Source organism: Phodopus roborovskii, unplaced genomic scaffold (assembly GCF_943737965.1).
Source record: "Phodopus roborovskii unplaced genomic scaffold, PHOROB, whole genome shotgun sequence".
Classification (NCBI taxonomy): Eukaryota; Metazoa; Chordata; class Mammalia; order Rodentia; family Cricetidae; genus Phodopus; species Phodopus roborovskii.
In genome coordinates this window covers 23,268,296-23,294,967 of record NW_026126571.1, presented here as the reverse complement: position 1 = coordinate 23,294,967, position 26,672 = coordinate 23,268,296, and the positions used below count along the sequence as shown (strand labels likewise).

Genomic DNA, 26,672 nt, shown 5'->3' with positions numbered 1-26,672 from the left:
AGGCAAGCCTGTTGGGCATTTTCTTAATTAGTGATTGATGAGGGAGGGGCCTGTCCATTGTGGGTAATGACACCGCTGGGCTGGTGGTCCTGGGTTCCATAAGAAAGCAGGCTGAGCAAGTCATGGGGAGCAAGCCAGTAGGAAGCACTCCTCAGCCAGATGTTGGTGGCACTTACTTTTAATCCCAGCACTCGGGAGGCAGAGGCAAGCAGATCTCTGTGAGTTCGAGTCCAGTCTGGACTAAAAGTTAAACTTCCCCCTCAAAAAAAAAAAAAAAAAAAAAAAAAGAAGCACTCCTTCATGACCTCACCTCTGCATCAGCTCCTGCCTCCAGGTTCCTGCCCTGACTTCCTTCGATGGAAATGTAAGCCAAATCAACTCTTTCCTTTCTAAGCTACTTTGGTCATGATGTTTCATCATAGTAATAATAACCCTAAGATACTTAGCTTTAAGGGATCCTGCTACTGGGCTCCCATGGCTCTGTCCCATACAGGATGTGGACTGGGACATTTGTTTTTTCAAATTCCAGAACTCTCTTTATTCCTTAATTTGAACTTTTCATCCTTTGTAGCTCTGGGCTGAAGGGGGTTTCTCAGGACGTCCTTCCAGAAGAGGGCGCTATTCCACCCGCACTGAAATCGTTCTGAGAGCAGTCATGGTTTAAGGACTCAAACTACTCCAGAGAGACCTACTTGTGCTGCTGATAGCCATCAGGAGGCAGAGGAAAATAGCTCTCTGTGAGTTCCAGGACAGCCCAAGCTTCAAAGATCCAGCCATGAAACTTCTCTGTGAAGACACAGAATTCTTGTTTGTTTGCTATCTATCTATCTATCTATCTATCTATCTATCTATCTATCTATCTAATCTATTTTGAGACAAGATCTCACTGTGAATTTCTGCCTGGCATGGAACTTGTTATGTGGATCAGGTTGACCTGAACTCCTAGAGATACACTAGGTTTTGCCTCCTGAGTGCTGGGATTAAAGGAGTGTGCCAGACCTATTATCACCAAAGGTAAGGCTTGATGTAGTGATACACTCCCATTGTCTCATTTGCTATGGAAGATGAGGCAGGAGGATCAGAAGTTCAAGTGCCAGGCCAGCTTTTGGCTACTTAGTGAATTAAAGACCAACCCAGCCACAGGGACCCCATCACCAAACAGACAATACATGTAAATAAAAAATAAATTTTAAAACAGATATCAGCTGGACAGTGGTGGCACATGCCTTTAATCCTAGTACTCAGGAAGCAGAGGCAGGTAGATCTCTTGAGTTGGAGGCCAGCCTGGTCTACAGAGTGAATTCCAAGACAGCCAGGATTGTTGAGACAGAGAAACTGTCTCAAAAAAAAAAAAAAAAAAAAAAAAAAAAAAAAAAAAAGAAAGAAAAAAGAAAAAAGAAAAGAAAGAAAGAAAAGAAAAGAAAACATAACAGAAGTTAAAATGAGATGTTCTCTGTACAGATCTTTCTAGAATTTTATCTTTTAGGAATCCAACATAATTCAGTAACTTTTTTGCAAATTTGTTTTTATTTTGTTTTGTTTGAGACAGGGTTTCTCTGTGGCTTTGGAAGCTGTCCTGGAACTAGCTCTTGTAGACCAGGCTAGTCACAAACTCACAGAGATCCACCTGCCTCTGCATCCCCAGTGCTGGGATTAAAGCGTGTGCCACCAATGCCTGGCTTCTTCTGGTTAGTTTTTGAGACAGGACCTCACTAGCCCCGATGACCTTGCTATGTAGCTAAGTATGGCTTAGAACTTGATCCTCCTGTTTCCTCTTTCTGGATCCTGATATACAGGTCTAGGCACCATGCTTGGCTTACATTTACATGAGTAGGTAAGATGGCTTATCGGGGAAAGTTGCTTTCTGCCATGCTTGACCTGAGAGTTCAATCCCGAGGATCAACATGGCAGAAGGAGAGAATCACCACCTGCAAGCTGACCTCTGACCTCTACACCTCTATCTGTGGGCATCCATGGAAACCTGTGAATGTAATAGTAAATAAATAAATTTGTATGATTCCCCCCTGTTAATCTTTTTCTATGTCATGGTATTCTCTTAAGCTCAGCAGGAACCTGAAGAGAATGAGTTTTTCAGGTCCCTACACTGTCTTAGCTGCAGTGTTCCTGTCTGTGTATGTGTTTTTAATGTACTTTATTACATTTGAATGATTCAAAAAGACAAGGAATGAAAAGTTAATATCCTTTCTTTATTACTTTTCTATTGCCATGACCAGACACCAGGACCAAGGCAACTTATTCGAGAGAACATTTACCGGGGCTCGTGGATCCAGAGTCATCATGGCGGGAAGCTTGGCAGCAGGCAGGCAGGCATTAGGAAGAGCAGCTAAGAGTTTACATCCTAGTCTGAAAGTTGGAGGTGCAGGGGTGCGGTGAGGTGGGGAGTTGGGGCGTGGGGGTGTTGGAGGGCTAACTGGAAATGGCCTGGGTTTTGAAATTCCTCAGTTCTACCAACTGGGGATCACTTATTCGAGCATATGAGCTATGGGGCATTCATACTCAAACCACCTCCTTTCACCCCTGCCTCTCTACCGTCTCTGTATCCAAGTGGAGCATTCCAGAGACGTCTGGCATCTTCACGTGGCACTGCGCAGCACTGAAACTATGTGAATGAATAAAACATGCCCCCTTCTTCAAGAGCTGCCACAATGTGACATTCAGATATTCTGCAATCATAATTCAGTCAAGATGAGAGGTGTGTGAAACACAGCAATGTCCAAGAGCATAGGACGCTCTTTCTTACTCTGTGAAACTGGGCTGTTAAAGTCATTGTCTGCTGTAGCACCCACACTACGATCTGCTCTATGAATTGGGCGAAGGCCTAGAGATTGAAATAAAGAGACAAGACAGCGGGTTATTCATTCAACGGCAATGCCGAATGCCGAACACTGAATGCCACTTATTGAGGGGATGGAACAGGCTTAAATACTGACTTACAGCACAGTGGAAAATAACAGAAATTTTAGGCTTAGCTCCTCCCCGGGAGGTGTGTGTTTTCACAAGGTGTGTGTTATCAAAACAGGAAGAGTACCAGTAACAACTTTGGGGCAAGGCTTCTGGCCAACAGCTTCAGGCTTGCTCAAGGTGCCTCTGGGGTTCATGCAGGACCCTACAGTCTCCCAAATGACCTAGTCCTAGTCAAATAGGTGTCATTTCAGATAAGGAACCTGTACAGAGGGATGCAGGGCTTTGCTCTGGGTTATCTAGACATCACAGACTTAGTATCCTCAGACTCAATCAACTGAGAATCATACTAAAAAAAAAAAAAAAAGACTGGGGGCTGGAGAGATCACTAATTGCTTAAGAGCACTGGCTGTTCTTCCAGAGGACCGAGTTCAATTCCCTGTGCCCGTATGACAGCTCACAATTGTCTGTAACTCCAGTTCCAGGGGAATCTGACACCTTCACACCAATGCACATAAAATAAATTTAAATAAATTATTTTTAAAAAATTGGGCTGTTGAGATGGCTCAACAGCTGAAGGTGCCTGACACTGAGTCTGAGGGCCTGAGACAGAAGGAAACTCCTGACTCCTGTAGTCCTCTGAAGTTCCACCTATAGTTCGTGCACACCTTTGTGCACACGCATGCATACAAAATACATGTATACACACATATATGTTATAAACATATATAAATGTATATATATATGCATACATACATGCATGCATATACATATATTTGGTTTTTTGAGATAGGGTTTCTCTGTGTAACAGCTCTAGCTGTCCTAGAATTAGCTTTGTAGTCCAGGCTGGCATTGATCTCACAGAGATCCAGTTGCCTCTGCCTCCTAAGTGCTGGGATTAAAGGTGTGCACCACCCCTGCCCACCTATAAAAATATTCTTTAAAAAAGAAGACACAAAGTTGAGTGTGTGTGAGAGGGATCTGGAAAGAACTCTAAATTAAAAAAAAAAAACAAACAAACTTATAAAAACTGTGTCTGTATAGAGCGCATGCAGACTCCTGTTATTATCCAACAAACAACACAAGCCTAAAGCTTTTGTGGCAATAATGCTGGATAAATTGTGTTGTAAGAAACCTGGAGATGAGCCAGGCAGCGGTGGAGCACACCTTTAATCCCAGCACTCCGGAGGCAGAGGCAGATTGGAGATGCCTTTTGTCACGTATCTCAGTACATTTAGCTAGGAGATGTAAGAGATTAGAAGATAAAAGTATACTAACAGATGAAATAACCTGTGCATGGTGATAACAGTTCCATGAATTCAGACTATAATTATGTATCCTTTTTTTTTTCTTTTTCTTTTCTTTCTTTTTTTTTTGAGACGGGGTTTCTCTGTTACTTTGGAGGTTGTCCTGGAACTAGCTCTTGTAGACCAGGTTGGTCTCACACTCACAGAGACCCACCTGCCTCTGCCTCCCGAGTGCTGGGAGTAAAGGCATGCACCACCACCGTCTGGCGTAAAGTATGGTTCTTAACCCAGAAAAATGATGTAGTTACCATAGTGCGGAATTGGACCAAACAAACTTTTATTAATTTTAAGATGTATCTATTTTATGTGTATGAGTATTTCCTGTGCATGTGTGTATATGTACTGCATTGCTGCCTACAATGGTTGTGACTCACCTGGTGTGTGCTGGAAATGAACCTGGGTCCTCTACCAGAATACTGAGTCCTTTGATGAGTTCAGTGACAAATGTTTGTAATTCTACTACTCAGCACATGGGAGGTAGATGGGTGATGAGTTCAAGACCAGGTTCTGCTACATTGTGAAAACCTATCTCAAGGAGGAAAAAAAAAAAATAAATAAAACAATAAGCAAAGAAAACCTTAGTGTAGTGGTGTCAATTTGAAGAAATCTCAGCATTTAGAATTATAGGCAAGTACCATTATGCCTGGCCAATTGTAGCTTCTTTCTATTTTGAATTATTTTCATATTCTTCCTTTCTCATTCTAACAGTAGATACTTTGTCCAGAGTTGAAAAGTGAGACCCTTAGATGTTGTGTCATGGAGATCATCTGTATTTGTAATCCTAGTACTTGGGAGACAAGGCTGGATGATTGCAGTGTGTTCCAGGCCAGCCTTGTCTACATAGTGAGCTCCAGCAAACTCAGAAGTCAGAAGTCAGGTTCTTGCTTAGTCTGGACACTCAAGATCTTAGACATGCTGTGCTTTGTTTTTTCAGGCAGTGAATGTTACTCAGACAAGGATTTGAAGGTTAAACAAAAAAAACCAAAATGATGGTCGAATATTGCCTTTAAAACACCATGACTATACTCATTTTTATAAAGAAAACATTTAACTGGGGTGGCTTGCAGTTCAGAGGTTCAGTCTGTTACCATCATGGTGGGAAGCAAGATAACATTCAGGCAGATGTGGTGCTGGAGAAGGAGCTGAGGTTTCTTACATTTTGACCTAAAGACAACAGTAAGTGGTCTGGGCAGTGTCTTGAGCATAAATAAGACCTCAAAGCCCGCCTCCACAGTGACACTTTTCCTCCAACAAGATCATACCTACTCCAACTAAGCAACACCTCCTAATAGTGTGGTTCCCTTTGGGGACCATTTTCTTTGAAATGACCACACATACATCATAGCTTGGTTGCAGTTTAGATCATTTGGAGGTACAAGTCCAAGATAAGACATTTCATTTTGGTAAGTTTTGTTCAATATGTCAGTGTAACTGTGAAATACAGAAACAGTCAAGTTTTCCAGGAAGATTTTGGGTGGTCCCAGATTCAAAGGACTCACTAACACTTCCATCACCTAGTTTTTCTGTCTTTAGATTTATTCATAATTCATAATATTTTATGAGTAATTTGCTGGCTTGTATGTACTATGTGCACCACATGGGTGACTGGACAGAAGGGGGTTGTGAGCTGCTCTGTGTTTGTGTGTGTGTGTGTGTGTGTGTGTGTGTGTTTTCTGAAAGGGCAAAAAGTGCTCTTAATGCTGGGCCATCTTCCCATTCTGTACCATTGAGGTGTTCCATGCGCACAGGTGGGTGAGATTCAGACCAAGATGGTATTTAGGAAATGTGCTTATCTTTGGCAGACTGCATAGCTTGCTCCTTATAGTTCATGAAAAAAGAAATTACAGAGAAGTTAAAATTATTTGTATAGCAAACAGTCACACGCCCGCCATCGAGATCCTGCGGTTAACACCTAGTCATGCTTGTCTGATCCGCGCCTCCCCCATCCCTCACTGCTGGATAGAGAAAAGGACCCGCCAGCTAGGTAGCGGCTGTTCCCACGTTCCTGTAGGAGGCCGACAGCGGCGCGGGGCGGGGGCAGCGGGCGCGCAGGGCGGGGCGGGCTCTGCGTGCGCTGGACGCGGGGCTGCGCTCCTGGGCGCTCGCCGCCGCGGCGCCTTGAGTCAGCAAACTCCGTGGTGTTCCCGGCCCCGCGCCGCCGCCCAGGACCGCGCGTGAGTAAGCCGAGCCTCGGGGAGGGAGCTGGGTGGCGGCCGCCGCGGCCGCCCCAGCACCTGCTCAGCCGGGGACGCGGGAGATGCTGGCCGGCGGCCCTTGAAAGCAAGGCCAGACACCTTTGAGTTTAGGGGCTGGGAGGGGCAAGGAAGGTGGTTTTTTTTTTTTTTTTTTTTCCCTCTCCTTTCTTCATGGGATTGTGGGATTGATGAAAAAGGCCGCGGAGGAACCCACGTTGATGATCGTGTTTAATGACACAGGGAAGCAACAGCCTGCTTATTGGTTCCGGACACATCACACTTTACTAAAATTACAAGGATTGTTAAGGGGGATGATGGTCACGGGATGTCTGTTTCCTCAAGGCACAAGCTCGTAGAGGGCGATGGATTAGAAATTGAGAGCAAAGGGGGGTTTGGCGTAGTCTCCATCAACCCTGAAACCAAGGTCCGTGGGGGGGGGCAGAAGGCGCCCTGGGGAGGGGCGTATGAAAATCCCTCTTATGGGAGTGGACTTGTGGGAGTGGCCCAAGGGGGTTGGGGGCCTTAGGAGACTCCTCCAGCCCCTGGCCCATCTTTGAGGGGCTTTTCAGGAGGTGGAGGGTAAGTGTCCTGGCAATATCTCATGTGAGGTTGAGGAGTGTGCGTGACTTTGCATGCTTCCTGTCCCTAAGGCTAAGACACAACAGGACAGTCATCTCGGTCTCACCCAACCTCTAGGTGTCTTCCTCGCTTGCTTCTGGTCCTAGGGATGAATGGAGCCCATGGTTTTGAGCAAATTAACAAGCACCTGACCACTGAGCTGCATCCCAGCTCCCGTTTATTTATTTGTAAAGGGCTAGTAGAGTTGAGATTGACTGACAGACTGTTTTGAATAATGTTATAAATGTAGATATATTTAGAACTGACTATGTGAAGATGTGAAAGACCTCATTAGCAGCTACTTCTAGTTAACTGACCATCCGGGTTTCTTCTGTCAGCGCAGTCTTAGGCCTTCTTAGTTACAGAAACCCGACTGGCTGGCACTGCCCTCAGGGAGGTGTGCCTAAGACGGTGATAGGGTGAGGCTGCTATCTTTTGGCCATGATGTTCCTCTCATTCTCCTCTGCTCTGGACGGTGTTACCCACTTCCTTTTATGTCGCGAATGGAAGAGCTTCAGAGATTGGTGTCTTGGAAGTAGGAATAGGCAGCATCGTTCCTTCCTACGTTTTAAAGAGTTCCACTGCAACAGTTCCCCTGCTATAGAGCACCCTTGACCTTCTTCTTCAGCCCTGCTTGGCATCCTTTAAGTGCCATTAAGCCATTGGGCGAACTTCGGTTTCTTTTTCCTCTTTTAGTTCAGGGCTGTGAGGTAATAACCACTTGTGAAAGGCAGAGAACTAACTGCCGGAGAACAGGGTCCAGCCTACAAAGACTTTCATTTTGGAGAACAGCAGAGAAGGATGTTGGCTAAGATGATGGTGTACTCCTGGAAAGTCCCCCAGATTTTAGGGCTCTTATCACCAAAGGCCTTTTTCTTAGTTATGTAATAGGTATCAGTTAACAATTAGGCTCTCTAGACCTTGTCCCAGCTACAGGCTATATAGGACAGTGCATTGGCCACAGCTTCTGGTTTCAGACCCTTCTGAGTTGAAATCTTGGTACACTTGTTTGCTAGTCAAGTTATTGTTGGCAGAGTCAGGCATGGTGGCGCATATCTGTAACCCCAACACTTGGGAGGCAGAATCAAGAGGGTCAGGAGCTTGAGGCCATCCTTAACCTTATGAGCCCTTGTCTCAAAAATAACAAAACAGCTGTCCTGGAACTCAATATATACGCCAGGATGACTTTGAACTCAGAGATCTGCTTGCCTCAGCCTTCCAAGTACTGAGATTAAAGGTGTCACCTTGATTGGCCCTGTGCTTATTTTTTAGGCAGTGTCTCATGTAGCCCAGGCTGGTCTCTGACCTGCAGTGTGGCCTTGATCTGGAGATCTTCCATAGTGCTCCGATCACAAGGATGGCCTTGGCCGCTGGAGGGCTGGGGTTATAGGTGTGAGCCACCTCATCTGGCACTATTACCAGTTAATTAATTTGTTTTGAGAAAGGGTCTCCTGTGGCTCAGGGCTGGCTTTAAACACAGTATGCAGCCGAGACTTTGAACCCTTGATCCTGATGCACCTACTTTCCAAGTACTGGGATCACAGGTGTGCATCCCGAATCTTTTCCCATTTTGTATTTTTTAAAATTACAACTTTATTTGTGTGTGTGTGTGTGTGTGTGTGTGCGTGCGTGTGTGAGTGTGTGTGTGTGTGTGTGTGTGCGTGCGCATGTGTGTGTGAGTGTGTCTGTGTGTGCGTGCGTGTGTGTGTGTGTGTGTGTGTGTGTGTGTACATTCATGTGTAGGGACTCCTTCACCGTGGAGCCAGTTCACTGGCCTCCCTAAATTCTTTCTTTCTTTTTTTTTATTTGATGTAACTGAGACTGGCTTTGAACTCCTGATCCTCCTGTTTCCACCTCCCAAGTTTGTGCCTCCATGCCCAATTCCTGAATCCCTTAGGGAGATATGGAAGGTAATTTTATTTTTCAAGACATGGTTTCTCTGTGTAGTCCTGGCTGTCTTGGAACTAACTCGCTCTGTAGACCAGGCTGGCCTTGAACTCACAGAGACCCATCTGCCTCTGCCTCCCAAGTGCTGGGAATGAAAGGTAATTTCTGTTTTGTTTTGTTGATAATTATATGAGGTGAGTTTTGTTTTGATAACATTGTTGAATGCCGAGTTAACGATTTATCAATAACCAAAACACACGCATGTAAACGAATTCAGTTTCTTCACATTTCTGTCCCCACTACCAGCTCTTCGAGGGGCAGGCTCTTCTCAGGGCCTGCTTTTGGCGTCAAGTGGAATATTCGTACTAGATTTGATTGCTATCAACATTAATATTGAGTCAGTTTGCTGTATTATTGCTGTTGCTTGTCTCCCAAGGGACAAAGGCTTTGTCCCCAGTGTGAACTCATGACCGTTTGTAAAACTTATAAGAGGTGGTGCCCAGTGGGAGTCCTTAGGTTACTGAGGGCTTTGCCTTTAAAAGGGATTAAAGAAAGTTCTCCCAGGACCCTGAATTAAATCTCCTGTGAGAAGGTTGTTATAAAAGCTGGAGGCTGACCTCTGCGTTGCTTTTTGGTGTTCTGTCTGCCGTGTGATGTCTTTCTTTTGTGTATGCTCTATGCACTTGGAGGCCATCAGCAGAGCACAGCCCATGCTCGCACCATGCGCCCTGCAGAGCTGCACACCAAATCTCTTTAAATGGTGGAGGTACCCAATCATAACTGTTAAGTTACAAATGAAAGCGAATCAATTTACAATGGAAAGAGAGGATGTCTGGCTGGGCAGTGGTAGTGTACGCCTTTAATCCCAGCCCTAGGACATAAGAGGGAGGCGGATCTTTGTGAGTTGGAGGCCCACCTGGTCTACAGAACAAGTTCCAGGACAGGCTCCGAAGCCACAGAGAAACCCTGTCTGGAAAAACAAACAGCCCCCACTCCCCCTAAGAAGGAAGGACAGCTGGAGCCCTTTTTGACTATGGGATGGGAAGAGAGAAAAAGTGATGAGAGGAGTCAAGGGGTGCCCAGTGGGGACACAGGCAGACTCTTTAAGTTGGTACTAGCAATGAGAGCTTATGTAAGGTCACCCCAGGCTACGGGAAACAGCGGCTTGGAGCCTGACATTCAGGCACAGGTCCCTGTCTCCCATGGGCACAAGGCTCCTGGATCCCCTTCTCAGAGCCTCTCCTTGGGACTTCTCTACTTGCATGTGCCTCCCATGGCAGGCCTGGCACACATCACACTTGGATTTTTCACTTACTGCTTTCCTGCAGTCATCTTTCTCGTTTCCCCTCAGCCATCCTCTCCGTCTCTGGCCACCGGTGCTTTGTTCTGGCCTGACCCTCACCTTCCCTCAGACCCTTCCAATGCATCTTCTTGTTGCCATTGACTCTCTCCATCTGTGGTTTTCAAACATTAAAAAAATAAAAATTAAAAAAAAAAACATTTATTTATTTGCGCGTTTATGTTAAGTGTGTGTGCATTGTGCATGTGTGCCATGGCATGCAAGTGTGGAGGTCAGAGGGCAGCTTGTTGAGGTTGGTTCCCTTTCACTATGTGGGCCCCAGAGATTGAATTCAGGTCTTTGGGCTTGGTGGCAAGTGCTCTTATCTGCTATGCTATCTTGTTGGCCCCTTGGACATTTTATCCGTAAGAATTGTGTGGGGGAAGAAGCAGATTTCTGGGCCTCAGGGCTCCGTAGGCTTGTTTCTCCTTCTCCAAGGTTGGTACAGAGACTGTACAAGTGGAATTTGTTCTTCTCCATGGCTTCACAAATTATCGGTAAGCCAGAGACGTCCCTTCTGTGCTGGGGATGGAACGGAGGGCCTCCCGGAGCCTGCTGGGCATATGATGTGGCTCTGCGCTGCATCTCCAGTTCTGAGTGTTTCCGTCACAGACTTAGCCCCTGCCTCACTGGTGGAGAAACCTAACCCTGCTCTAGGGTTGTCACTCAGCTGACAGGTTAAAGGAGAGGCCACCAGTGTGTCTCCCTGCCTGAGTTCCCCTGTGCCCCAGACCCTTTATTCTGTTGCTGTGGGCAGTTGCTCTCTGTTTTTAGCTTTACTTACTCTTGTGTGTATGTGAAGGCATGTGGGGTCTGAATGAGAACGGCCCCTTTACACTCATACGTTTGAATACTTGATCACCAGTTGGTGGAACTGTTTGGGAAGGACTAGGAGGAGTGGCTTCGTAGGAGGAGGTGGGCTTGGAGGTTTCTAAAGACTCCTATGATTCCCAGCGCCCTTTCTTTCTGCCTGGTGGTTGTGAGCTCTCCGATACTCCTTTGCGCTGGCATCATGGACTCTGAAACCATAAGCCAGATTAAGTGCTTATTTGTTGTTGTTGTTGTTGTTGTTTTAAAGATTTACTTATTTTTGTTTTCTATGTGTATTGCTGTCTTGCCTGCATGTATGTCAGCTCACCGCATGTGTCTTTGGAGACCAGAAGAAGGGGTTAGATTCCTTGAAACTGGAGTTACAGACAGTTGTGGGCCATGTGTGGGTCCTGGTAATTGAACCCAGGTCCCCTGGATGAACAGCAAGTGCTCTTAACCATCGAGACATCTCTCCAGCCTCTAAACACTTCTTTATAAATTGCCTCGATAAGTAAGACATGGATGGCATGTATGCCACGTTGTGTGTGCACTTATTTGTGTGTGTATGTGTGTGTGCCATAGCGTGCAAGTGTTAGGGTCAGGAGTCACAGTCACAGACATACCAAGAGTTCTGTTTGGTGCTGGCATTGAGTAGTGATTTCTTCCTGGCAGAGCAGGTAGAGGATTGGCATTGGAGGAGTTGGGGGAGGCACGCTTATCCTGCTGGTGTGAAGGCTGGGGGTCTGCTTGGGCTGGAAGCCTGGAATGTGGGTCTCAGAGGGATTAACGAATTTGTAGCCTTTTCATCTGTTTGCCTAGCAGCGATCAGACCCTTTTCTAAACCCAGGACCCATGGCCACCCACGTTCCGTACGCTGGGAAATCAGTGTTATGATTCAAATCAGGGTGCAGGCCATTACTCTCTGTTCAGCTCAGTTCTCTGATGGTTGAGCAACAGTGGAAAACTGAAGAACTGTGACCTCTGTTTTGAGAACTTGGCCGAGCTGGGTCTGGACAGACACGTATCAGATGCCCTTGATTACTTCAGTGTTTCTGCCAAAAATGGAGTTAGGAATAAAACTTTGGCATTTCACCTCTTTCTAGAAGGACTTTCGGTGTGTCTTACCTTCCGTTTCTTGGGCCTTGGATGGTGATGGCCCCAATGTATGCTTTACCCTTGCAGGTGAACTGGAGAGTGTATCTATTGAACATGTTTTGCTGGGCGGTGGTGGAGTACAACTTAATCCCAGCACTCGGGAGACAGAGACAGGTGGATCTCAGTGAGTTCGAGGCTAGCTTGGGCTACAAATTGAGTTCTAGGACAGCCAGGGCTGTTACATGGAGAAACCCTGGCTCAAAAACAAAACAAAACAAAACAAAAATACTCCCAAAAGTTCTGTCCCTTAAACATTGTAATTTGGCATGGATGATACTTCAAGGATAATTGTTTTTTTAAAAAATTGTTAAAAAAATAAAGCACAAACAAACAGAGACCAAGTGGCTGGAGCTGGCAGAGTGAGTGTCAGGCACCGGTCTCCGTATTATTGTCTCATTGACTCTTTTTAGCACATCCGTGAAGTGCACAGTTGGCCCATTTTATAGGTAAGGAAACTGAGGCACAGGGGTATTAAACGATTTCCCTTGGCCAAGGCAGACTGCCAGCGAGCATACAGCCCGCCAGTGTGGCAGTGAGCATCTTCCCCACTGTGCTGTGTCCTTGGCTGAGTGTGGAACCTCTTGCTTGCTCACAGCCCTTTTCTCCTTGCTTGCCAGTTCGGATCCTTTGGAATGGTGTTCTGTTGGGTAGTTTGAATCTGATTACGTAGGTCACATGGGATTCCTGATTGTTCGCGTTCCCACCGGCCACTAAAACTCCACCCAGCACCAGTTCTTGGCATCTGTGGCCAGTGAAAACGGTGGTGATTGCCCATGTGTCGCAATACTTCTATTTTTTGTTTCCATTTTGGGGCTTTGAGGCAGCGTCTCCATCAGTAGGCCAGGAGATCCTGGAACCCACTCTGTTACCCAAGCTGCCCTTGAATTTGAGGAAACCTTCCTTAGCTTTCCAAGAACTTACAGGTATGAGCCACCACACCCAGCCCACCTCCCCCTTTTCAAGGAGATGGTCTCAGTGTGAAGGCAGAACTTTTGGTAGAGTTTTCTCTAACCCTCACTCCTGTACCCTTCCTAATCTTAGCCCTACATTGTGCTAGCTTGTTCTTGAGCTCAGCCTTCTTTCTGACCCTTTCTGCAGCTTCCTCATTCGGTCTGCAGTGACACCTCTCTTTCCAATCACTGGTCTGTGAGTCACTGGCTCCCTTTTCCATCATGTCCTCTGCCCAAGTTTTTCCTGTTAACGCAGTGGCCTTTATTTCCTTTTGGGAACGTTCTTTGATAATTCATTCGATGTATTTGGAGCCCACCACACCCAGCTCCTCCCCTTAACTCCTTCCAGCTGCAGCCCCGCCTCCCTGCCCCCCAGTGGTCTTCAGGCTCACAGCAAAACTGAGAAGAAGATGTAGGGAAAGCAGAACTTGAATTTGCCATGGGGTATTACAGCATGTCAGTGTGAAGTGAAGGTATGCGTTAATGTTGTGTTAGAGATTTTAAGTAACAAAACTGGACTCAGTATCCCACACCTGTAATCCTGGCACTTTGATCAGGAGTTCAGGGACACCCTTGCTTCGATGGTGAGTTTGCAGTCAGGTGCAACAGGCTTTTTTTGAACTGCCAGCCCCCAAATCATGACACAGAGACTTCCTGTTAATCATGAAAGCGCTGCCTATAGTTTAGGCTGGTCCCATTAGCTCTTATGACTTAAATTAACCCATTTATATTATCTATGTTTTGCCTCATGATTTTTTACCTCTCCTCTATCTTGCACGCCCTGCCCTGTTTCCTCTTCATGTACTCTGGCATCTGGGTTCATCTCCTCTCCCTCCCTCTCTGCCCAGAAGTCCCACCTACCTTCTTCCTTTCTAGCTATTGGTCATTCAACCCATTATTAAACCAATCAGAAGGCGTCTTTACAGTGCACAAAAAGATTATTTCTATCCTGGGCTCAAACTCAAAAAACAAACAAAACAACAACACAACAGTTGGGAGCCAGTTATAGAGGAGTGTGCAGGTGTGGGAGGGTTACGTAACTGCGGAAGCATGGAATTTGGGTATGGCGGTGTCAAACCTGGGCCCCTGCCTTGTGACAGGATAAAGCTCTAGTGTCTTCCAGTGCCATAGGGTGGAGCAACCGTGGAGTCTGTTCTCTCCATCCACCCTTATGTGGGTTCTGGATTGAACTCAGGTCACTAGGCTTGCATAGCAAGTGCCTTTACTCGCCAGTCCATCTTGCTAGCTGCCTTGTGCCTTAAGAGCCCCAGGCTGGTCCTGTTTTTCCTGCCTGTCCTCTTCCAGTATCAAGACCTAGTTAATTGGTTGCCTTTTCTTCTCTCCCTCTTTCTTTCTTTTCTTTTTTGAAACAGGGTCTCTCGATTGTGTAGCCCAGCTGGCCTTGAACTGGATATGTAGACCAGGCTGGCCTTGAACTCACAGAGATCCACTTACCTCTGTCTCCTGAGTGCTGGGATTAAATGTATGTGCCACCTGACCCCTGCCTTCCCACCCAACTCCTCCTTCCTGTAACCCTGACACCAGGGCTACATTTTTGATACAGTGAGCTTTGCTTCACAAAGTAACTTGTTTTTATCTCTTCCTTAGGTCTTACACTAGGCCGTGTCACTGTCCAGGAACAAATCTCAGTGATTACCCAGTGGGTTGACTCGTCCTCAAGTTATCCTTGAGGAGCATTCGTAGCTAATGACCCTGAACAGGTCACATGCAGATGCTGGCTTTTCCAGGTTCATGTGTGGACAGAACATGGCCTACCTCATATCCTGAACAATGTGAATGCTTGTTAATAACCCAGTGTTTGGTGTTTGGGTTGGCATTTTCTATTCCCAGCTGTCTCTTTCTCTCTTGGTTTTTCAAGGCAGGGTTTCTCTGTGTGGCCTTGGCTGTCCTGGAACTTTCTCTGTAGACCAGGCTGGCCTTGAACTCACAGAGATCTGCCTGCCTCTGCCTCCAGAGTGCTGGGATTAAAGGCGTGCAGCAGCAGCTCCTGGCTGTCTCTTAAGCCTCCCTCTCGCTTTCCTCTTCCAGTTTCTCTGTCTTCCTCTCTTTCCCATCCTGTTATCTCCGTCTTTTCCTCCTCCTTTCGGTAGATGTCTGTGTAGCCCAGGCTGCCCACCCCCAGTGCTAGGGTTCTTGATGTGCACCACTGTGCCTGACTTTAAGCATTTATTTGTGAAGAACCCTGATAGCTTTAGGGTCCCTGTGTGCTAAGAGTGAGGGTTTTTTCTGAGTCCATCTGGCCATTGATCCTGACTGTTTCACTCTTCACTTAGTAGTCCAGGGCCCAGTTCCTTAATTTAAAAATTAGGGTAATAATGGGGCGGAGCTTGTGTGGCTGCTTGATCCAACAGGACAGTTCATTTATAGGCTTAAAACATTATGTTTGATTGCTTGAAAATCATATTGTTTACCTATTTATTGTGCTGGGTGTTTAACTTTATTTTATGTGCATTGGTGTGAAAGTGACAGATCCCCTAGATCCGGAGTTACAGACAATTGTGAGCTGCCATGTGGGTGTTAGGAATTGAACCCAGGTCCTCCGGAAGAACAGACATGCTGTTAACTACGAGCCATCTCTCTAGCTCCAGTCCTTGACATTCTAGGCAACTATTCTACCACTGAGCTATACTCCTAGCCCAACCCTTTCTTCTCTCTGTCTCTCTCATCCAGTTTTGAGATCAAGCTGTCCTTCAACTTGTACAGCTCTCTTGCCTCTGCCTCCTAAATGCTCACATTATAAGCACCCACTGAGTCTAGCTCACTTTTTCTTTTCTTTCCCCTCCCTACAGTGCACCCTCTTCCTTCCTTCCTTCCTTCCTTCCTTCCTTCCTTCCTTTCTTTCTTTCTTTTTTTTTTTTTAAAGTAGAAAAGCTTAAAGGCACATGCTTTTAATCCCAGCACTTGGGAGGCAGAGGCAGGCAGATCTCTGTGAGTTCCAGGCCAGCCTGGTCTACAGAGCAAGTTACAGGATAGATTCCAATGCTACAGAGAAACCCTGTCTCGAAAAAACAAATAAAGAAAAAAACACTTTATGTGATGTATGTGGGTATTTTTCCCTGCGTGTATGTCTGGACACTACGTGCATGCAGTGTCTACCAAGGCCAGATTCCCCGGGCCTGGAGTTACAGGCCATATGAGTCACCATGTGGATGATGGAAACTAAACTGGGGTTCTCTAAAAGAGCAGCCAGTGCTCTTAACTGCTGGGCCACCTCTTCCCCCATCTTTTGTTTTGAGACAGGGTCTCTCTAGGTAGTTTTGGCTGCCCTTGAACTTGCTAGATCTCCCTGTCCCTTCCTCCCAAGTACTGATGTTAAAGGTGTACATTCCAAGGCTCAGCTGGCCTGCCTACCTGCCTGTCTGCTAGCCTGCCTTTCTGTTTTTGATACCCCAACTCTTGTAGCCCAGATTGGCTGTGAATTCATTCCATGTAAGGATTACTTCAACATTTCTGACCTTCCTGCTTCTACCTCCAGAGTAGGGGTTATAGGCACATACCCCCATTCCTGTGGTGCTAGGGATGAAACTCAGGGCTTCTCACATGCCGGGAGGTACCTTCTAACTGAGATACATCTTTAACTATTTACCTTTTTTCCTTTTTAAAAGATGTCTTGTTAGCTTATGTGAACTATGCATGATGAAGGGGTTTGTTACATAATGTATTTTAATCACATTCTCCCCCAACTACTGTCTCTTGTCCCCTCCAGGTTGTTTTAATAAAGCCGGAGGGGGACCTTGGTGGATTCTATGGCGAACAAGGGACAAACATGCCAGGCAGACAGACCTTAAGTGAGAGTTTTGTTAGAAAGGGGGGCGGGGGAGGAAAGAAAAAAAAGAGGTAAAGAGACACAGAGACAGAGAGAGGAGAAGAGGGAGACAGAAGTCCTGTCTGCCCCAGGGGAGCAGCAGGAAAGAGAGAGAAGTGGCAGGGGTCTTTCTTTTAAAGAGCCTGGGTACATGCACCTGGCATGCACAGGTGGGTAAGAGGCGGGGCCAGTCTTGCCGGGATTACAACCGTGGTGGTCTCCTATCTCTAAACCCGTCCCTCTTCTTGATGGGCTACATACAGGACCTTACCTAGTGTTCCATTCCTGTGAAGAGATGTCATGACCAAGGAAACTTTTATGAAAGGAAGCATTTAATTGGGGGCTGGCTTACAATTTCAGGGGTTAATCCATTATCATCATGTCAGAGAGCATGATGGAACACTGGAGACATTGTACTGGAGAAGTACTTTATCCTGACCTGCAGGGGAGAGGGAGGGAAGGAGAGGGGGAGGGAGAGAGAGAGAGAGAGAGAGAGAGAGAGAGAGGAGAGGAGGGACAGAGGGAGGGAGGGGGAAGGGAGGAGAGGAGGGGGGGAGAGACTGGGCTTGGCATGGGCTTTTGAAACCTCACATCCCCACCCCTAGTGACACACCTCCCCCAACAAGGCCGCACCTACTCCAGGGCTACACCTCTTAATCCTTCCAAGCATCTCTTTGTCAGGGGACAAAGCATGCAAATAATGAGCCTATGGGGGCCATTGTCATTCACACCACCACAGCTACCAGTCATTAACTGCCTAAATCCTTAGGGAAAGGTAGGGCCTCAGCCCCTCCCTTTGGATTTTTAGTGACAATAATGGTAATGTTATTCTTATGTCCCAGCTCTTCTTCTATAATCCAGTGGAGTCAAGAGCTAGGGGACAGTGAAAGCAATGTCTTCTTTAGCACACTAGCTGTGGCCCATCCTGGGGAAATGCTTGCTTTTCTCACGTGATGAAGGGTTAACTATGATGGAGAGAAATGGGCTGGCATGAGAGGCTCCTGTTCTTATGTCCACCTTCCCGTCCCAGGTGGTTGAGCTTATCAAAAACTTGATGATGCAGAAATGGAGAGAATTTTCTGGAACTCATTCAGTGAAGTTTAATGTGCCCCATATTTATTGAGTACTGACTCTCTGCCAGGCACCTTGCTAAGTGAATGCAGAGTTTTAAAGCATAAATGATTTGGACAAGGTCCCTGCCCTCTGGGGACTTTTGCGATGACAGATAATAAACAGAAATAAATGAGTGGTTAAAACAATACCAACTGCAATAAAGATAAGGTTAAAAAAAAAAAAAATCGGACGGTTGCCTCTCCGAGGAGGTGAGAGGCCTACCTGGAGCGTAGGAAGGAAGGAGCTGCTGTGGAGACTGGGGTAAGGAGATGGGAAGGGGGAATAGCAAGGGAATAGGAAGGCTGAGTCTTTAGGGATGAGAGGGGGCGTGAAAATGGCCTGCTGTGCTGCGCGTGCAGGAGAATTGAGAGGTGGATATGGTTGGGGAACCTGAGGGATATGGCTTAGAGATACACCTGAGAGGCATGTGGTACACGGGTGGGACCGTGGCACTGTAGGGCATTGTGTGTTTGTGATTTGGATGCTGTGGGGGTGCTGTGTGTTTGGTAAGAGAGGCCAGGAGAGAAGAACTGGTGCTTGGGCTTTTGTGTACACCACACCTCTTTACAACGGACACACAGGCCTTGCACAGCCAGCTTGAATAACCGCCTAGGTTCTCTATGAACAGTAGCGTTTCGTCTCCGTACAGTATGCCTCATACAGTATGTCTGGGAGCTCATTAGGGCGAGGCTATACAGTTCATGGCCGTGGTGTGGTGGAGCTTCATTGTTCATGGCTGGGTTCTCTCTAGGAAACTCAAAGGGAACCAACCAATCTTGTAAATTTAGGACAGAATGTGTGGTGGGCACCACAGGGGACAGAATGATAAATAAAACTCATTACTTAAAAAAAAAAAAAAAAAAAAAAAAAAAGCGCAGCAAACCTCAGAGCTGACCAAACCTGACAATCCAGAAAAATGTATTTGTAATTCATGTTGTTAAGGATCCGTTTTCCTAGAGAAATGAAATAAAATGAAAATAACAACAAACAAGCAAAACCAAAGAAACCTATATATAAGTCAGCCAAGAAAAGAACAAGCACTGTGCACTGGAGGGGCTGGGGCAGGAGGATCAAGAGTTCAAGGCCTCCCTGCCCCAAAAACACCCCAAACGAAAATGGTTAAAGGGTAGGGACAATCTGTGCAAAGGAAACTAGTGGATGATAAGCACACGGAAGGACCTTGACCTTGAAAAAAATAAAAGACCCCACTCCAAAAAAAAAAAAAAAAAAAAAAAACCCAAAACAACTTAAATCTCACTTAAATAGAGCCGGCTCAGCAGGGAAAGGTGCTTTCCACCAAGCCTGACAACCTGAGTCAGTCTGTGAGAGCCACACGATGGAATGAGAGAACTGACTCTCATGAGTTGTCTTGTGACCTCCACACACAAGCCTTGGTGTGGTGTTGGAGCACACAAGCAAATACATGTAATTAAGTCAAGTTTTGCAGACCTGTTTTACTCCCCTGGGAAAATGTTGGAACTTATCCTATTAGGAAAGATTTGGGAAACCAACTCACTTGACTGTGAATTCTCTGCAAGGGTACATATCTGTCATAGTTAATAGTTCACCTGACCTTATGAACCGAGAAATTCGGCTTGTAGACATTTATTTCTCAGTTGTATTCACTGAGCGCTGTTGGTAACAGCGCAGGAGTGTGTGGGTGCGAGGCTGGGGAAATGAGTAACGGTTCATCTTCATGGTGGAATGGCGGTACGTCTTCGTGGTGGAGTGGCGTGCAGTTGCAAAGGAGAGCGTTCTAAGGGTAGCTGGGTGCAGGCTAAGTGGTTAAGTATAAAGAATGAGGCATAGGAAAGCGTGAGTTGCTACCATTTGCAGGAGAGGAGGGGCGTGAAGTAAATGTATGTATACTTGCATATCCACAAAGTGCCTCAAGAAGAATGCACAAAGAGCTGGGAGGATGGGGTGGGGGGAGTTTTCATCTTGTCGTCACATCCTTCACATTTCCAACGATGTTAAATGAAAAATACTTTTATTATTAAAAAGTGTGTGTGTGTGTGTGTGTGTGTGTGTGTGTGTGTCTGTGTGTGAGCTGGAGAGATGGTTCGCTTGCAATTCTTGCAGAGGATGGTTTCAGTCCCAAACACTCACATGCTGACGCATAGCTGTCCGTAACTCCGGTTCCAGGGGATGCCTTCTGACCTCTGTGGGTATTAGACATGAATGTGGTGCAGGGACATGCATCTGAGCAAAACACTCATATATCAAGTAAATACATCTTTGCAGAATCTGTTTTGAAAAGCATGTGTGTGTGCACATGCAGGCACACACATGCGTGTGTGTGTGTGTGTGTGTGTGTGTGTGTGTGTGAGTGCCTGCCGAGAGAGACATCAGGCCCCCCTTGAATCTGGTGTTAAGGGCTGTTGGGAGTTGAACTCAGGTCCTCTGTAAAAGCAGCAGCATGGGAGTCCAACTGCTGAGCATCTTACCATCCCCTGTGGTGGAATATTGTTTATGATTTATTAAAGCCACTAGAGATCAAAATAGCAAAGCAGCCACACTAGTTAGGTCTACAAACTAGGCCTTGGTGCTATACACCTTTAATCCCAGGACTCAGAATTAAGAGGTAGATGGATTTCTGTTAGTTCAAAATTGATCCAGTCCTAAAAAACAAAACAAAACACACAAAGGTGATCTCAGCACCTGGGATCACATGCCTTTAATCCCAGCACTAGGGAAGTGGCGATAGGAATGATAAGCTGGGCGGAGAAAGGAGTAAGGAGGAGGAGACAGGAACTGAGAGCCTTCTGCCTCAGAGTTGGTGAGAGCTCATAGAGACAGGGTAACCACTTCAGCCCGAGGTAGAGGTAAGAGCTACTGGCTTGGCTGCTTTGCTTTTCTACCTTAAGTTTGAAGCTTGAACCCCAATATCTGTCTTTGGGTCTTCTATTTATTGTGCTACAATCCCCTAAATGTATTACACTTAGAAAGCTGTAACAAAGGAATCAGAGTAGTTGGGATGGACAGACTGGTGCTGTATTAGCATTGCCTTGTCACTTAGTGTCCAGTGTCTCCTTGTGGCCCAGACTGGCCTTGAACTTTGTAGCTAATGATGTTCTTGAACTCCTGCTCTTCTCGACTCCACCTCCCAAGTTCTGGGATGACTAGCATGCACCACCCTGCCCAAATCTTGACTATTACTTTTTGAAACATGCCTCACTATGTAGACCAAGATGGCCTTGAGTTCACAGAGATGTGCTTGCCTCTGCTGGGCTTGAAGGTGTGTGCCACCTGCTCAGCCCTGGCCCTTTTATTTTATTTGTGTGTGTGTGGAGGAATACTTAACATGAGATTATCTTCTTAAGATTTCTAGCCTTGGGTGTGCTCGATATTGTAGGCTATGAAGAAGTGTGCTTGGTATCGTCAGAGGCTCTGACCTGATGTCCATCCCCTGCCCCCCTCTCCCCCAAGCCATTGCTCTCCTTTGCCTGTAACACTTCTGGGTCAGGCATTTGCTTCCTCGCACTTTGGGAGATTGTGGAGGAGGGCTGCAGGGGTGTGAGAGGAATGAACGTTCAGAGGAATAGGATACTTGGCAGCAAAGAGTTAAACCATTAGTCGTCAGGCAAATGAAACCTGGGAGCCCAATGATGTTTTTGCCTAATCATTTGTGTAACAAGCCCCCCCCCCTTCTTCCTCTTAAGGCTCTGGCAGGTTCGATTTGTAAGAACAAAATACCCAGGGATGTTCCAGTCTGTCAGACTGATGAGCAAACCCAGAGTCCCTAAGAACTCCAGAGAGGTAGAAATACAGTTGTCTTTCTCGGACTCTGCGCCTTTTTGCTCAGAAGTGGCTTGTTTCCCGGGATGCAGTTTCAAAGCCCATCTTTTTAGCAGGTTGGTGCCTAGCTTGTGGGGTGGTTTTGGTTTGTGATTGAGTGGCTGTGTGGTGCTCCTGTGAGGCTTGTTTAAAATCCATTGGTCTGAAACCTTGGGCTGCTTCCTTGACATGTTCACGTGTTCTGAGCAATGGTTAGAAGGAAAGGATTTATTTTCCTTTTAATTCTTTGTGTGGGTGCGTGGGTACGGGTGCAGGCACCCTCAGACGATCCTTTGCAACGGGGGCTACAGGCAGTTGTGAGCTACTGGTGTGGGCACTGGGGACCAAACTCAGGTCTTCTAGAAGAGCATCAAGTGCTCTTAACCACTGGCTAAAGATTTGTTTTTAATGTATTTATATCTGTGTTTCTGTATGTGTGCCTCATGTGTGGCAGTGGCTGTGGAGGCCAGAAGACAGCATCTCCTCCCTTGAAGCTGTTGCTACAGTGTACTCAGCGTCTGGATGTGAGTGTGGGGAACTCAGACCCTGGAAGGGGAAAATGAGGGGTTTCTTTTGCTCTGAAGTTTCCTGCTAGTTCCAGCTGCTTTCACTTTCATAGCCCATGCACTACATTTGCCTCTGCTGAAAAGCCTTTTAAAAGAAGGATGGGGGGGGGGGGGGAGAAGGGTGGGGTGGGGGAGGGGGAAGTGGATAGAGCCTGAAATAACAGGGAAAAGAGCCAAATATTAAGACTCCATATATGATGGGAAGAGTTAACCAGAACAGATCAGACGAGCACTTCAAAGAAGACTGAATCATGAGTGTGTTCGTGTGGCCTAAAGCCAGGCATGGTGGCTCACACTTGTAACCCCAGCACTTGAGAGGCTGAGGCAGGAGGCTCAGTATAAGTTTGAGGTCAGCCTGGGCTACATATCAAGCTCCAGTTGTGTAGGTCTGTATGTGTGATTTCCTGAGGAGGCCAGAGGCCAGACTGTAGGAGCTAGAGTTCTAGAGTTGTGAGCCAGCCAGTGTGAGTGCTGGGAATAAATGGGGCCTCTGTAGGAGCAGTATGTGCTCTTAACCTCTGAGCAATCCCACTGAGCAATCGCTCCAACCCCTTTGGATAATTTTTTTTCTTTTTCTTTTTTTTGGGGGTGGTTCTCTGTGGTTTTGGAGCCTGTCCTGGCACTCGATGTCTATACTATGCTGGCCTTGACCTCACATAGATCCACCTGCCTCTGCCTCCCAAAGTGCTGGGATTAAAGGCCTGTGTCGCCACCACCCAGCCCCTTTTGACAACTTTTTAAAAAGCACAAAATACTTGATAGTATTTTAATTTCTCGATAACTAGTAGGGTTAACCAATCAAGGGTTTTGTTTTTCTGGTAGAAAATCAGCTATATAAGGGGTGTTTTTTTCTGGCATGTGTGGACTTGAAGCTGTCAAGTTTGAGATTGTCATATTTATATCAATATGTTTAACATTGTACCTTGGTAAACAAAGTGAACCTGTTTCCTTGAGCAGGTGATACCTGGGACTCCCCGCTAGATTAAGTAATGACCTAAAGTCACATGTCTTCAGAACTCAAGGTAACCCAGGATTGTCCAGCATCCCAGTGTTACTGCTGGGAAGGAAGCATGATTCAGTGATGCAGTTACATCATCTTTTAAACAATAGTATGTATGAAATGACCAGAGAAGCAAACTCTTACAGCTTGTGGCTCCGTGTTTTTTAAAGCCTAATAGTAGCCATTAGCAGTGGTAAGTGTATGTGCGTCTTTATAGCAAGACTTTAGTCTGAGGTGTTGTCCTTGCATTAATTTGTTTATTGCTCAATAACTACCGAAGCAGGTTCTGCCATCCGCTCTCATTTTATAAGTAAGGCTACCAGGAAAGTAGAGGTGAGTGGGCGGGCCAATACCACTTAGCTGGAGTCTGTTTCTGACCAGGTAGTGGTTGAGCAGACCTCAGACTTTCTGGGTCACAGTCAGAAGTGCTGTTCTGTTCCGCCCACTGCTGTGAGGGCTCATACCCTGAGATCTGGTTGGTACCGAGGAGTGGGTAAACACTGGGCATGCTTCATTAGTGTGGTGCCCTTAGCCCTTGGGTGACTTCCGGGCATCGTTTTTTTCCCCACCATTTTGTCAGTGTAGTGTGACAGGAATCCAGTTTGTGCTATTAAGTTAGAGACCAGAGATCCCAGATGAACAAGGGTGCTGTTTGGAATTTACAGTTTAGTGGGAGGCAGATTGTAATTCAGTGTTTACCAGATAAGGCTAAAAATACTGCGATCAGATCTTCCAAGAAACGTTATACAAAAGAAATGTATCTTGGAATTTTAAAAAAATTACATTATATAGACAGGGTGCCTTTAATTTCAGCAAATGGGAGGCAGGGACAGGTGGCTCTTTGTGAGTTTGAGGCCAGCTTGGTCTACAAACCAAGTTCCAGGACTACCCGGGCTATACAGAGCGACCCTGTCTCAAACAACAACAAAATCACATTTTATTTATTTGTGTGCGGAGGGGCAGTATGCACACCACAGTGTGCATGTGGAGGTCAGAACACAACTGGTGGGAGCTGGTTCTCTCCTGGAGATTGAACCAAGGTCAGCAGAGTTGGTGACAAGTTCCCTTACCTTTGGAGCCATCTTGTTGGCCCATACCTGGTACGAGGCAGTTGCGTCCGATGATTACATGTGTGCACTTACATCAGAGTGCACACTTCACAGGGGTGGGCGTGGGGCGCTTTCCTCCCCCGTGCATGGTGGGTGTCTCCCTGGCTCAGCATTTGCACAGTTGTGTTGTACTTGACATTGTCATTTCCAGTCATCTCATCTTTGTAGCTTATTAACATGCATGGATGGAGATGGAGCCCAGGGGTAGAGCAGTTGCCTGGCACGTACAAGGCCCTGGGTTAAAACTCACTGCCTCCAAACAAACAAGCAAACAAAAAACCCAAAGCCAAACCAACCAAAGCAAAAGAAAAAAACAGAGGTGCAGTGAGCCTCCCTGGGGAGCAGCTTTGTGTCCCAGGCTGTCTCCTAGAAGTGGTGATTCTGGTCAGGATGGTTGAGCTCTGGACTACAGTCATGGACTGACCTTACCTTCCGAGAAGGCGGCCTGCCTGAGGTGACTGCATCCTCTGCTTTAGCACAGAGCTCTGACCCTGTGTCCAGGCGGAGGTGTCCTTGGGGATGGTGACTCAGCCATGCCTTACCTCCTTAGATATGTGAAGGTGACTGTGATGGCTGTTCTTGGTTGTCAGCTTGACTACATCTGGAATGAACTAAAATCAAGAGGCTGGGCTCACCTGTGATTGATATATATATATAATATATATTTAAATTAAATCATTTGAGGGGAAGATACATTTTTAATCTGGATCTTTAGAAGTGAAAGGTCCACCTTCAGTCTAGGTTATACCTGTTGGCAAGCTATATAAATGGTAAATGAAGCGTGCTCTCTCTTTCCCTCTCTTCCTCTCTCTCTCTCTGTCTGCTTGCTCTCTCTCTCTCTGTCTGCTTGCGCTCTCTCTCTCTGTCTGCTTGCTCTCTCTCTCACTGGCAAGTCTACTCCTTCTCTAACATTAGAGCCATCTTCTTTGGGATTCTGTCTTAGCCTGAAGACCAGCTGAGACATGCAGCCTGGAGGACTGAACAACTTGGATTCTTGAATTTTCCATTGATAGACAGTCATTGATGGACTAGCTGCATCACAGCCTGCAAACCGATTTAATAACTCTCTATGTAATAATTCTGTATCCTAGCAGTTCTGTCCTTCTAGAGAACCCCAATTAATACAGTGACACAGCTTGTTAACCCAGAAGCCCACCTCAGCTGCAGTGGTCCTGGAGACCTCTGCTAGCTCATTCCCTTCCTAGAATAGGCCTTGGTTTCCCCCCTGCATTTGCTTGCACAGGCATTTTGATAGTCCGTGCACTTTGAATTTCTCATGAGATCAGCAGATCAGCTTCCTATGAAAAAGACTCACAGGCTGGATTTTCTGTGTTCCTTTCATTGTGCCTCCCTCCCTCCCTTCTTCCCTCCCTCCCTCCTTCCCTCCTTCCCTCCCTCCCTCCCTCCTTCCTTTCCTCCCTTCCCTCCTTCCTTTCCTCCCTTCCCTCCTTCCTTTCCTCCCTTCCCTCCTTCCTTGCTGTGAGACAGTCCGGGCTTTCCTGGAACTCTTTCCGTAGACCAGGCTGGCCTCGAACTCAGAGATGTAGTCTGCTCCTGAGTCCTAGGCTTCACTATGTTTCTCCTACTGACCCCCCCCCCCCACACCCTTGTTATTCTTTTGAGACAGGATCTCACTCTGTAGCCCAGGCTGGCCCGAAATTGAAGGTAGTTCTGCCTCAGCCTGGAGGGTGCTGGGATCACAGGCAATTGCTGAGCACACAGGTTGGAGAGTTTGGGGCATCTTGAATATGTTGGGTTACAGGTGTGAGCCACCATGTTGGTTTCCTCGTGCTCTTTATTAACACTTCATGTAGCCAAGAAAAACCTGTCAGGCAAAGGATTTGAGAATTCTTAAAAAAAAAAAATAATTCTGGCTGGCATTGGTGGCGCATACATTTAATCCCAGCACTCGGGAGGCAGAGGCGTGAGGATCTCTGTGAGTTCGAGGCCAGCCTGGTCGATAGAATGAGTTCCAGGACAGGCTCCAAAGTTACACAGAAAAACCCTGTCTCAAAAACCACAACTAAACAAAACAAGAAACCCCCAAAATAAACAAAAATAAAATAATTTGAGGCTAGCCTGGTCTACAAAAGAACCT

General features: G+C 46.4%; 1 protein-coding gene across 3 annotated transcripts in view; it reads left to right on the top strand.

Annotated features, from left to right (window-relative positions):
• The first annotated feature begins 6,312 nt into the window (after positions 1–6,312).
• The window catches only part of Snx10 (sorting nexin 10), a 58,840-nt gene continuing 38,480 nt past the window's right edge, over positions 6,313–26,672 (top strand). Inside the window, exon 1 of one of the 3 annotated variants that reach the window (XM_051202845.1) lies at positions 6,313–6,403. The gene's annotated coding sequence lies outside the window, so the exon portion shown is untranslated. Of the gene's footprint in view, positions 6,408–21,909; positions 21,977–26,672 lie in introns of those variants that run through there. The other 2 variants (XM_051202847.1, XM_051202846.1) reach the window with 2 other exon arrangements.